The sequence below is a fragment of the Halyomorpha halys genome, unplaced genomic scaffold, assembly GCF_000696795.3.
Source record: "Halyomorpha halys isolate HHAL.00 unplaced genomic scaffold, Hhal_1.1 Scaffold203.1, whole genome shotgun sequence".
NCBI classification, from domain to species: Eukaryota; Metazoa; Arthropoda; class Insecta; order Hemiptera; family Pentatomidae; genus Halyomorpha; species Halyomorpha halys.
This window is the reverse complement of record NW_027108332.1, coordinates 339983-352106: the sequence shown is the minus strand read 5'-3', so window position 1 is coordinate 352106 and position 12124 is coordinate 339983. Positions and strand designations below refer to the sequence as shown.

The window sequence follows — 12124 nt, the reverse complement described above, 5'->3', positions numbered from 1 at the left end:
TTCTCTGAATGATGGTTGTTATCTATTTTTGCTCTATATCCCTGATGAAGACCTGAAACTTAGGTCGAAACGTTGGCATGAATAAACATTTTTTTTGTTTATTTAGGTTCTTTTTGCTAACCGTATCTCCGACCATCTTCTCTAATTATAATTCTACGGTCAACTATCTACACCTCACTAATAATAAAATACTTTATTATCAACAAACAAGAAAGAAAAGGTTTAACTAGTAAAACTAAATAAAAAACACTACTTACGATATTGATTTCTATCGACAAAAACCTCTCATAAGTACGATTATGCCATTGGTATTACTTTTCTTATACTGATATATTTTTTTACTACACATCATACAACATCTTTCCAACAATCTACTATAAGCTTACTCCATTTCTGTTCTTAGGCGGTCTGTAAACTCGATCCATTTTGAATTCAGATGAACTATTCACCTTTATTGGGCCGTAAACTCTGTTGGCGGTTTGCTAACGCTAACCTCTATCATCCATAAACCAAGCTTGTCAGAATTATTCCGAGCACGGGAGTGAGTCTATGTAATCGGAGCGCGTATAGCCTCCCGAACGGTACCGGCGACCAGACCATACATACGCCACAGAACACATTCCTACCTGTTTGTTGTTGCATGACGTCACCTCGTGTACCGTTGTCATCTACACATGTAGCCTTAGATACTTACGTAGGAACATTGCGTAGCAACAGTGGATCCATGAACATTATCTTTTACTAGTATATTACTATATACAATTATAATCAAAATTATTTCCGATGATCAATCCTCAACCAAAGGATGTTTTATCCTTTATCAGCATATTACCGGCGTATTCTCCATAACTTATTTGTTTGTTGGAAGCCAGTTATAAAGTTTATTTCTCGTTGAACAGGTTCCTTCATTACTTTTCATATTCAAGGTTAATGCGGTTAATTTATATGACAAAAAGAATAATCCTGTTGAAATTCCTGATTTTTCTTCCATTTGTTTAATAACTGTCTGATTCTAATTAATGATTCAATTCGTTCTTTCTTCATTATCAATTTTATAGACATTACTTTTCTATCAAACTAATTATAGTTATATCTAAAAATAATTCAGTAAAAAAAGTTCATCAGTTATGTCAACATTAACTGGAAAGGTTATTTCAAATTGTTTTAACAAATAGAATTCAACATGATTAAGAGAAAAAAATTATGATTTTCTATACTGCAATTTAAATTCACCTAACGCAAATATTTTTGAACTTATTGTTTTTTATTTTTAAAATAAACGGCTTACTTAAAAAATACGTAATATTTTACTTTAAAAAAGTTTATATTCATTCCTTCCCTTTTCACAATTGGACCATATTCCGTATCCTCTTTTTTTTTTGCCTCTGAATACTTTTTTTCTAAAAAAAAACCAAATCACGTTTGAAAAAAAACTTAATTCCACATCACGCTTTTTGACAAATTTTAGACTAATCCAGAAAGAAACCACTATTTAATTTATGAGAAATTAAAGCTTGTTAAATAGGGTTTTGCAGTATTCGGTTAGATCTAGCACAACAGGAGAATAGGAAAAAAAGAATCACAAGTGTGATTTTAGAAAAAAAATAAAGTTTCGCAATTCTGTAAGGCTCCTTACATTAGTAGATCCAAACTATATTTCTTATAAGCATTTTTATTTACTTTACAGAGAAGGAATCAGAACTTAACTACCTTGAATAGTTGTGTGGTCACTTCCTATCAAGTAAAGAACATGTTCATTAAACTAAAATATAAAAATGGAAACAACATTCGTAGAATCGTAAGTAATAAAACCTGGGTTTTAATATAGTTCATGACATGCGTCTGAATGTATATCTTTACGAAAATGTAGTAGTAATATAAATCTTTTATAATATTGAAATGAATGAATGGATATCAATTTATCTATGAAAATGTTGGGTTATGTGTAGGAATAGGAACTGATGCTGATATAGAAGAGGATAAGGAAGTAGGATGATATACGGGTCGAGAACAACAAAGAAAGATAACTTTCGCTGTGGGGGGGGGAGGAGACAAGAGGGGACTGCGATGTTTGTTCTACTCACATCTTCACAAATAAACATAAACAAATGGAGACATCATATAGAATATCACAAAGAGCAGGAACTCGGGCTGTTTGTGGTCCAGGGGGTTGAGGTGTCGGTCTTGTATCCTTGGAACTGCAACGGCGCCGATCCCAACCCGGCCTGGGGGTTTATTTTTATTTCGGGGTGGTACCACGGAGCGAAAACCTCTCACCTTGATTAGAATAGGTTGGTTACCTTTAGATAACCCTCCCCCTTCTCCAATGTTAGAAATGACTCAAGCAGGCGGTAATAAAAAAACAGAAAAAAAACAGGGGAAACTAAAAAGAGATATTGCTGCTAAATGTTGCTGTGTACAGCACAGCATACAGAATAGTCCAATAGAAAATATGAGGAAAACTTAATATCTTGTTAAATATCTTAACAGGAAATAGAAGTCAAACAAAACACACCATTGAATATTTTGGGAATCTACAAGTATCATTTCCTCACAATTTTTACAAGGGTTTCGAAATAACCGTGTCCTATTATTTTTTTTTTTTAAACTCTTCTTCTAGAATATACTATTTCGTAATAATTAAAAATCAAATAAAGAAAAACAATTTTAATGTATCGAAAACGGAATCGCTGTAAGGGTTTTTTTTAATGCTTTTACTAAAAGCAATTTTATTAATTTATTTCTCTCTTGCAGCAATAATGCAGTTTTTCAATGCTTGAAAAAATAAGCATTCGATCACTAAAGGTTATAACTTGACTCTGATTTAATAACTACTATAGAGTTTGTACTTCCTTCTACATAATGTCTTAGGCGATATAGTGTATGTAGGAATTTGTAAAGAAGTTCATCTTGGCTTGTAAACATAAAATGTTTTAAAATTATCAATTAATTTAATTGAATGTTAATCGTGTGAAGGAATGGTCCTGACACTGTTACGTGCTATTTGCGACGGAAGCAAGTGCATTGAAGCTGGATGAGATGGAAGATAAAGAAAGGAAGTAGAGACGACGAGTGGGGATGATGGAGGTGGCGGATCCTTATCAGTGGGGGTCGGGTGATTTGTGCCTCGGGCGTAATGGCATGGAAACAGAATTCACTCTTTCAAAATTAATCCAATTATAAAGGGCGAGTTTGGTTCCACCCGCTCGCCACCGATGAACTACCTGCCTTCTGCCGGTGGGCCTTTCCAATACCACCCTCTCATAGATTCTAATCCAAATCCGTTTGGAAATGGGCAGCTGAAGAGAGAGTTGTACGACTGAACTCCTGCAAAATATCTATAATAGACTCTTTGGGACAACGGCAGGTTTACCTGGAGAGGAATATTACAATGGATTGATGATAGAATTTTTAATAAAACTACTGCATTATAGTAACTCAAAAAAATGTGAGAGACTGTTCAATCATGCAGACTTGCATGCACACAGTATCAGTCCAACATTGAAATCAATCAAGCAATATTTTTTTATTTATTCACAATTCAGTAACAGTAAATGTGATGTCAGTTACAGAACAATAAAATGCTACAAACTCCAACAAAACTTCCAGCAAGAAAGCAATTCCAAATAAGCCTTATTTATTAGTATTTTGTAATTAATTGGAAGATTAGCCCATTTTTGTAACAAGTGTAACTTCTTTGTAACTGTCAGAATCGATGAGCAGTTTCTTGTATTTTTTCGTATTGTATGAGGATTCCAAGTTTGTCGTTTGTTCAGATGTAGTCCTAGGTGGCGGATAAGTGGAATATTATTAAAGAATGTGCAGGAGAAAAATAAAGTTAGAGTTAGAATGGTCGAATAAAGTACATATTTAATTTTTTTTTTTTTTTTGCCGCGGAATCTGCAATGAGAAACCAATGTGTGTACCACCACAGTAAATGTGGTGATTTGGGAATTTAGAATAGAGGATTCCTTTAATTTTCAACACCTAGCTTCTCTACTACAGGGTTTCCGAACTAAGCCCTTTTACTGAAAACTTTTTTCACCTCATTCCACAAGTTTTATATATATTTGAATTTTATATAAATATCCATATTTTTCCTTGTACCACGCCACCCTAATCTTCCGTTTCAAATCTTGTTGTAGGTCCTTCTATTATACGCACAGATCTAATTCTATAAAAACGCACAGTACTACCGTTTCTGTGGTACTAAACGCAAAGATATCAATAAATCTTGTTGAGCACATTATATCAATACAATATACTTGAAAATATTTTTTTAATAATTTATTTATTGTTATTTACAACTGTATAAAAATATATACATATTTTATTTGTATCAAAAAAGATACAACAAGTAAATTTGCTGTAGGTGGCATAGTGATATGATACTAACATGTGGGAAATCTACCCATTGATTAAACTCCAATAACATCTCTAGAGGTGAAGATCTCAAGGCCATCTTCTTTTCAGACGCCTAGGAGGATTATTAGGTAATCAAGGAAAAGCCAGGTCAGAAACAAGTGGATTTGGGTGGTTCGGAAGTTTATCATGGAAGGAATGGTATCTGATTCTGGCCAAATCGGCAACATATGGGACATTGAGGTCCTGATGAATGATTTCATTTGTGACAAAGTAAGGATCATAAAGGATTTTGGACTGAAAGGATTGGATTCGAGAGAAATTTGATGGTTTAGTGGAGCCCCAAAGCTCAACTCCGTATGTCCAGATAGGCCTAGTAATAGTCATGTTGATCAGTCTTTTGTAATGGATTGGCAATTTAGACCGTTTGTCTAGTAAATGTTGTAATATTCGGAATCGACGAGCAGTTTCCTGTCATTTCGGTCTTGTATGAGGATTCCTCGTCAGTCGTTTGTTCAGATGAAGTCCTAAGTAACGGATCTGTTCGACCGGAATAAGTCGGGTATTATTATAGGATACTGTTGGCCAAGAGACTCGAAAACATTTTAAAAAATTCCTTTTCGTCAGTTTGGCTATGTTATTCTTTATAAAAAGTTGCCCAGAAGAGACAAGGAGCATTATTTAAATCAGAAAAACATATTCCCAGTCATTGGACAGCCATTATATAAATAGTTTTATCTTTTATATAAATAGTTTTTTTTTTATTTAAAAACTTATGAATAGTGAGTTACTGATGTAATGTCATTAAACAAAATCCTCTACATCATAAGAGCGATTAAGATTCTAATGTTCATACTGATAAATCCTTATAAATTATAACGCTCACTCACAAAAATCTTAATTATGAAAAGTGCATTTTAGAAAGCAGAATTGTTAACTAAATAATATATTAAAATGTATAGATAGTAGAAAAGACATCTATTGATAAAATTAGATTTATAATTTTTGCAATTCACTACGAATCGGTTTTTAAATGAAATTATTTTTTTAACATAATATATTGAAAAAAATTACCATCTAGACACATTATAAACATATTATGTCTAACTTGTCCATATCACAAAAAAATTTCCTAAATATGATATTCATTAGGTATTTAAAATTTAAATATTATTGAAAGAAAAATAATTGTTATCCTTTGTTACAACATCCCTGATTCATTTATTTTTTAACAGAATTAGAAATGTTAAACACAGATTGTTTCTTTGATTGAAGCCCTGATGTCCTTCCAGCGGACGGGACGTAAATTTGAAAATCAGGATTTTCCCCACAATTCCAAATTACTCTCCTTCATGGTGTACAATTAACAGTATTTCATAACGGTCCGTTGGTTTCCTACTCCGCGATTTTTCGAACAGAATAGAGAAAAAAGAAACAGAGGAATTGTCAGGCTAGAAAATACGAAATTATTAACTTCAAAGGTTGATAAATACAGTAAAAATCGCCACAACTAACGAAAATAATTAATTAGCCTACAAGAAAGAAAAGCTTTGGCCAACAAAATTTTACTTTATTGTTAAAAAATAAGAAAAATATTGATTTTTGATAGCCCAATGTTATAGGTACGTTTCTGTAACATACATTAATTAGGAAGAAAACAACGACTCCTGTTCTTAAACAAAAACGTCCATAGGTATTATTGTGTCTGCTTCTGTACCTATACTGTAAAACAAAATCGATGCAATCTTTCGCAAAATCGGATATTCTGGTACTTTACATTTTCCCTCTTTTTGATTCCCATAGTCAAAACTCAAAACCGCCACTGCTGAAGAAAATAATTTATATGGCACCAGAAAGGAAAAGTTCGGCCAAAAAAATTTTAATTAGTTGTTAAAAAATAAATCTTGATTTTCACATACTAAGGGATATCATACATATTGGACATAGGAGTACCTGAAGGATGGACATCTACGATTATTAATTAAGAAAACTATTTTTTTCCGACAACCCTCGACAAATCTATTACTCTCTCCCTTTCTTCCCCTAAATTACTCTCTGGGTGAATTCCTTGATTCAGGATATTGTATTAGCTATTGAGCCTGCTGCGAATCGATCATTAAAGACAGATATGTAAAAGAGGATGGTGTGCCAGGGAGGAGGGTCTCCCCGAGGAGTCAGCGAGGACAATGAGCCGTCCCTATAAATCCCGAATCCTCCCCCCCTTCATCCCCTAAAAACGACTTTTTCTGTCGCTTCTTTTCACTTCCTAACCAAACACTGGCTTGAAATATAGTACCGCCTCTCCCTCAGTCAATCCATACATAATAAGAACAATCGAAAAATAGGCCATTCCTTCAATTTATAGTCCTTTTCAGTCTCTTTTATTATCTTCAACTCTTCTGCTTAATTTAACATGAAAGGGATTTCCTAAAAATTCATCACCGAAAAGTTTATTTCGAACTGAATTGTTATTTATGAAACTTATTTGTTATATAAAATAATAGCTGTAAACCGCTGTTTCACGCACATTAAATTTGGATAGTACAATTCTGTTTTAAACACATATTGAGTACATAACCGAATAACATCCGAAATGTGTATGGAAAAACAAAAGAACCAACCATTAAAATTTTTTTATATTTATTTAATGAAATTTCCAACTGTACAAAATAATAGAATAGTACAAGTCAATGTGTTGTATGTTTCATATACACTAGAAAATCTTGGGAAGGAACCACCCATCGGTGGTACTTCAAACATTAATTTAAATTAGAAGGTCTCGTGGCCATCCATCAATCCTTTTGGATTGTAAGGATTGGATGCGGGAGGAATTTGATGGTTTGGTGGAGCCCCAGAGCTCAATTACATATGTCCAAATTGGTCTGATTATCGTATTGTATACTAATTTTTTGTAGTGAATGGGAAGTTTAAAGCGTTTGTCAAGTAAGTGTTGTAGCAATCGGAATCTACGAGCAGTTTCTTGTCGTTTCAGTCTTGTGTATGGATAACCACTAAAAAAGAGAATTAGAAAAAACTTACTTGGCTGAAGATTACTTTTTTAAGGTGAAAAAATACAAAAACATAATATTTATTCATTTCACTTTTTTATTTTCACATAATAATTTGTTTCAGTAAAAACAGGAGGAACAGATCATAGCAAACACTAGCTTCATCAAAATAATTAAATACAATGACAATTTACATAGTAATAACCTGTATCAAAGGAGAATAATTCCTTAAAATACAAAATAACTTCTACAAAAAATTGTATTGTATTTCAAATGGCAATCAAGTTAAATAAAGTTACGGATTCTTTATCTTGTATTATACTGTTTATCCTCTGATTTTATTTGCAAAATTACTACCATTTAACGCAATAATTTGACTTATAAAAATTAAAAATTTTGTCGAGTAAATTAGGTTCTACGTATACAGAGTTGTCATAACCATCATGAATCCGTCTTTTGAAAACTATTTATTGTATGTTTACTGTTCTGTTCCGATGGGTCCCGGCCTGATGTTATGAAAACTAAAGAAACTAAATGAAAACTGATTAATTTTAAAAATTGAAGTCTACTAACAACAATAAAATATAATTAAATACTTTGATCTATATTTCCCTTCTCTCACGGCACTTCTTTTTTTAGATCATGCGATTTTTGTTTATTCAGAAAAACTGAATAAATTCAAATACCAAAATTACAAAAAAGATAGTTCTGAATTATTGTTGGGAAAGTTTAAAATAAGCACACTATGTCACAAAAGTTTCCACCACCAATTTTAAGTTCTAAGCACTCAATTCTGGCCCTGAACGATACAAGTACTTCAAAATTGTATGTCACTCTTTCCAATATTTTGAAGCCAAACCTATCTAGTCTGAGACTTAAACTTCAATAATTAGATCCACCAACTTCAAGTTCTTATATCTTCAAAAGTATAGATACTAGTGTCATAGATCTTTTTTTAAACTTTCTTTTCGTTGCATTATCCTATATTCATATGTTTTTTCAGTCTGAGTTTAATGTCTTTTATGCTATTTTAAAGAAGAATGTTTTTGTTAGATGAGAATATTTTTGGAAAAAAAACATGTAAGGAAATACAAAAACCGTTAATTTTTTGGAGAATTTTAAAAAGAAGGGTCTGGTTATGCACAAGGCTATATTATAAATGATTTTCTTAGTAATGTTCGTTAATAAACCACACTATAATACTTTTATCTATTTACTCTTCAATAAGTACAATTTCATTTAAATAACTGTCACCATCGGTGACGCTCCTGAGAGAGGATGCTTTGCCTTCCACACAGGAGTGGCAAGGCTTGGATCGGAGTTCCCTTGTAGAATGTAAATATTGTGTATAGGTGTAAATGTGTATTTATTTTATTGTTACTTAAATTTAATTTTCTTTGTCTTGTACATAAATAACTATACTTTCTTTATTATTTGATCAGTATTATTTCATTATACTTTTGATGTAGATTATATCTTTATTTATACAAATCATGATAGTATTTTCTTTTATTTGTATATTTCTTTATTAGTATTATTTTATCTTTTAATTCAGTGAGTACAATTGTTATCGTTTACTTATATATATATTGTGTGAATGAATATTTGAACACTAATTCTTAATGCCCTTAATTTGTGAATGATTGTGTTAATTCTCCACCATAAATATTATACAAAAACAAATTATAATAAAAAAAATAAGTCACTGGCTTTTTTTTACATTTTTTTTTACAGTTTACATTTTATGCTCGATAATTTATTGTCCATAACGTCTAAAGTGAAAAAAAAAATATTTGAGTCACTTTTAGGTTTCAGTTTCATTTTACTTTAAAACGGGTCCACTGCCTTTAATAGAAAATTATAAACTTATTTTAAAATTAAAGCTAAATTCAAAGGGAATGATAAAGATGTAAATGGATAATTTAATTAATATTTATGAGAGATCGTTTGAAATTTTACGTCAATAGTAAATTACCATAAATCATCGCACCGTAAGCGTTAAATAGGTCTATTTTCTATAACAATGCGCAATATAACGTTTCTATAATCATATACAATATTATATCAGCCCTATAAGTGTAAATTTCTATTTAACGCGTTTTATAAATAAAATAAACCCGGTACTAGTTACAATATATTTATGTGTTGATCTTAGTGAGCTAAGAGGAGACTGACAAAGATTTTATTTTTAGAGCCAATAAGTCTAGTCAAGAATAAACTAAGGCGTACCACAGAATGCATTACACTTCCGTTATCTAGTTTGGATTGCAGTAGATTCCTCTTCTTGAACCGAGACCAAACCGTCTTATAATATTTATGTGAAAATTAGAATTTTTTTCGACTATCAGTTATACCTTTCAGAAGATTAAAATTTATTATATATTTAATAATCAATATATATAAAAGGGAATGGTCAAATCATTGTCCACAATAAACTTTTGAATTACCGATTTACGTGGGTTTTTTTCGAAATGTTCCCTTTCACCACGGAAAGGTTTAAAGATAATGAAATCACTGAATTCTCAAGTAGAAAAAAAGTTATGAACAAAATTAAGCGTTTTTGGTTTGTAGCTCTGAAAGTGTTCTTTCTTTTCATGGTTATTGTACACAATTCGATTCGTCTCTTTCCGAAGAATATGAAAAAAGTATTGAGATATATTATATTTACAAAAAAATATAAAATATAATGTGGCCCAGGGTAAAGTAGGTCAGGAATTTTTTTTTTAGGAAAAAGGAAGTCATATTCTTTCTTAGAGTCGTCTGATGCCCCAAATACAAATTTTAAAAGAAATCAAAAATTTTGAATTTTTTATATTGATTTATCTGGAGGGTTGTTTTTTCTCCCGAAATTAATTCTTCATGAACCCTCCTTATTTTATAAAATTCCAACATTAATATAACCGTTGGAGAGCTGAATGTCTGATTTTTTATACCACAATAACAAAAGATATATTTAATGTCCTTAGAAGGGCGAAATATGGGTTTAACTATAGTTATATTTCTTGTTTTAATTTGTTTAATTAGACCCGTTTTGCGCCCATTGGTGTAGTTTGTAGAGCTCTAAACCACTGCCGAGTTTGCTGTAGATTAGTTGAGTAGTGTTGAGCTTATTCCTATTTTTTTTTTGATTTTTGAAAATTTGTATTTGAGTGTTTCTCGAGAAATTTCAACATCGAAAAACGAATTTCAACTTTGTTTCACTCCTAAAAAATATTTTACTACACTTTGATACGTCATTCGTTCTCAATAGTTTCAATATAGTACTAATATGCTTGCTTATATAGTACTAACAGTGAGAAGATTTGTCTCTTTCCAAAGAATAAGAAAAAAATATTAGTGATTCCCTTAAGGGTTTGGAAAACCAATGTCATTGCTTATATATATTTTTTTCCAAACCTTTGTTTCTCTACAAAGTCATTATATTGTCATGTTCGTTTGTCTAACACTATAATAATATAAATGTTAATATTATGGAATATAAACTATATAAAATATTAAATAAGATTTTTCGAAACTTTTCTACCGAAAATCTTTCATCATATGGCTTGTCATATTCATGCCTTAAGCCGTCCAATTGTTATTTTATAAAAAAAGTTTTGGTATAAAAAGTAGTAAACAGTTAAAATACGACATATTAAACATTTAAAGATTTGGGTTAATTTTAGAATTGGTTAAATAAAAAAATGTTTGGGATTCATTAGACTTAAATTTACCAGCTGTCTCTATAAATTCAGCTTTAACAGTTGAAGGTTAATTTTATTTTTTTAATTATTCCTCTAAAATTTTATTTATTTTTTTATATACCACTGTTAAGTTGGATTTTAGTTTCGTTTTATTCATTCCAAAATGTACGAAACTTGTTTAAAAAAGAATTAAGTGTTATTTAAATTTTATCTGGTCGTTTATATGATAGTATGCAGCAACTAAATAACAACAACAAAATTAAATTATGTGAAATACATATAAGCTCACAATTCACTTAGTATGTCTGTAAATAAAGTGAAACAGAATTAATTAGGATTATTATATTATATATTAATTATATTATTTAAAGGAAAAAATCCAACCTTTTTTCACTTCTTAAACATATTTATTGTAATGGGCGCTTCGAGCTTTATTATCTCGTTTTTAGCCAATGATGGAAGGTTACACATATTTTAATTACCTAAAATTCATAATAATACAATACCTTCAATTTTTCCTAGCCATAATATCATTTTATTTCTTTTAGCTTCTAGATTCCTTATGAAATATCCACATATCATATAATGTTTAATTTTTTATAACATTGTCATAGTGTTTAATATCTTTCATATATGCTTTTCATAGTGAGGTTAAGACTGGACTTTGCATACGTTATAAAAATTAAATATTAGATGTTATGTGGATATCACAAAAGGAGTTTAGGAGTTAAACGAAATTATAAATTACGTTAGGGACAGGATAAAAATGTAATGTAGGCTAACAAAAGGTTTGTAATAAACATTTTACAAAATAAAAAAGGGTTGAATTTACTTCTTGAAATAATATAATTGACATGAAAAAGGATTTTTATATTATCAGTTTTTGTTTTGTTACATACCTAGTGACATCTTCTTGGAATCATGAATTCTTTGTGTATCATTTCACTCATCTTAATATAAGGAAGTGAAAAAGATTAAAAATATTTTTCTCTTGATGTCCTCACTATTTTCCATCAATATACAGAATTGGATTGAGCCCGAGTTTATGGGGAAGCTACAGTTACATCAGTG

General features: G+C 30.6%; 1 protein-coding gene across 10 annotated transcripts in view; it reads left to right on the top strand.

The window, feature by feature from the left end:
- Positions 1 to 12124, top strand: part of NfI (Nuclear factor I) — a 351941-nt gene that overhangs the window by 211283 nt on the left and 128534 nt on the right. The gene's annotated exons all lie outside the window — the stretch shown is intronic.